Below are 2432 nucleotides of genomic sequence, written 5' to 3' on the forward strand. Positions count from 1 at the left end.
TCAATTTATTCAACCAATTACTCATAGGATATATGTGAAGCACATGAATGAATAACAAACTACTCCGAAAGATATAAGTGAAGATCAATGAGTAGTTGAATAATTATTTAGCTATGTGAAGACTCTTCCATTTAATAATTTCAGATATTGATATTTTATTCAAACAACAAGCAAAAAAATGAAATGACATTCTAAGAATAGCAAACATCACGTGAAGAAGCAACAACTTAGGATCAACCGATACTAACCGATAGTTGTGGAAGAAGAAAGGTGGGATGCCAACAGGGGCATCCCCAAGCTTAGACGCTTGAGACTTCTTGAAATATTATCTTGGGATGCCTTGGGCATCCCCAATCTTGAGCTTTTGTGTCTCCTTAATTCCTCTCATATCACGGTCTCCCTAAATCTCAAAAGCTTCATCCACACAAAACTCAACAAGGACTCTTGAGATAAGTTAGTATAAACCAATGCAAAAACCTTATCATACTCTTCTGTAGCAAATCACTAAAATTATTAATCAACATTGCATACTAAAGGCCTCCGCATATTTAATAGTTATATCCTCAAATAGAATCATTAAACAAGCAAACATATGCAAACAATGCAAACATAACAGCAATCTGCCTAAACAGGAGAGTCTGTGAAGAATGCAGCAAGATCCATACTTCCCTAGCTCCAAAAATTATGAAAGAAAATTCCCACTGTAGTAAATTTATCAGATTTTATTATGCAAAATGTTTCAACATTTTATCACATTCTGACTTTTCTAGGGAATTTTTGCAACAACGGTAAACTTTCTCTTTTCAAACAGCAACATGTAGACTTGTAAAATAGGCATAGTAAAGGCTATCAATGCCACTTTTATTGAAATAAAATATGCAAAATATTTTTATAAATAACAGCAAGCAAATCCTAACAAAATAAATTGACGCTCCAAGCAAAACACATATCATGTGGTGAATAAAAATATAGCTCCAAGTAAAGTTACCGATGAACAAGACGAAAGAGGGAATGCCTTCCGGGGCATCCCTAAGCTTAGACTCTTGGTTGTCCTTGAATATTACCTTGGTGTGCCTTGGTAATCCCCAAGCTTAGGATCTTGCCACTCCTTATTTCATAGTCCATCAAATCTTTACCCAAAACATGGAAACTTCACAACACAAAACTTAACAGAAAACTTGTGAGCTCCGTTAGTAAAAGAAAACAAACCACCACTTCAAGGTACTGTAATGAACTCATTATTTATCTATATTTGTGTTAAACCAACTATATTCCAACTTTTCTATAGTTCATAAACTCTATTACCAGCCATAGATTCATCAAAATAAGCAAACAAGACACGAAAAATAAAATCTGTCAAAAACAGAACAGTCTGTAGTAATCTGTAGGTTTCGAATACTTATGGAACCCCAAAAATTCTAAAATAAATTGCTGGACGTTAGGAATTTATCTATTAATCATCTTCAAAAATAATTAACTAAATAGAGCTCTCCATTAAAAAATGGCAGCAAATATCGTGAGCGCTAAAGTTTCTGTTTTTTACAGCAGGATCGCAAAGACTTTCCCCAAGTCTTCCCAAAGGTTCTACTTGGCACAAACACTAATTAAAAGCATAAAGCCACGTCTAAACAGAGTCTAGATGAATTATTTATTACTAAACAGGAGCAAAAAGCAAAGAACAAAGATAAAATTGTGTTGCCTCCCAACAAGCGCTATCGTTTAACGCCCCTAGCTAGGCATGATGATTTCAATGATGCTCACATGAAAGATAAGAATTGAAATATAAAGAGAGCATCATGAAGAATATGACTAGCAAATTTAAGTATAACCCACTTCCTATGCATAGGGATTTTGTGATCAAACAATTTATGGGAACAATAATCAACTAGCATAGGAAGGCAAAACAAGCATAACTTCAAAACTTTAAGCACATAGAGAGGAAACTTGGTATTATTGCAATTCCTACAAGCATATATTTATCCCTCATAATAATTTTCAATAGCATCATGAATGAATTCAATAATATAACCAGCACCTAAAGCATTCTTTTTCATGATCTACAAGCATAGAAATTTTATTACTCTCCACATAAGCAAAATTCTTCTCATTCGGAATAGTGGGAGTATCATAAGAAACTCGAATACTATAAATTGTTTACACATTAAAGGAGTAATGTTCAGAAAAAGGGTAATTATAATCATGACAAGTTTTATAAATATAATCATCACTACTTTTTCTAGCATAAGTGTCATCACAATAATCATCATAAGTAGCAACTTTGTTCTCATCATAATCAATTGAAACCTCTTCCAAGATAGTGGAATCATTACTAAATAAAGTCATGACCTCTCCAAATCCACTTTTATAATTATCACAATAAGATTCAACATCCTCCAAAATAGTGGGATCATTACTTCCTAAAGTTGACACTC

This window comes from Triticum dicoccoides, chromosome 4A, assembly GCF_002162155.2.
Source record: "Triticum dicoccoides isolate Atlit2015 ecotype Zavitan chromosome 4A, WEW_v2.0, whole genome shotgun sequence".
In the NCBI taxonomy this organism is placed as follows: domain Eukaryota; kingdom Viridiplantae; phylum Streptophyta; class Magnoliopsida; order Poales; family Poaceae; genus Triticum; species Triticum dicoccoides.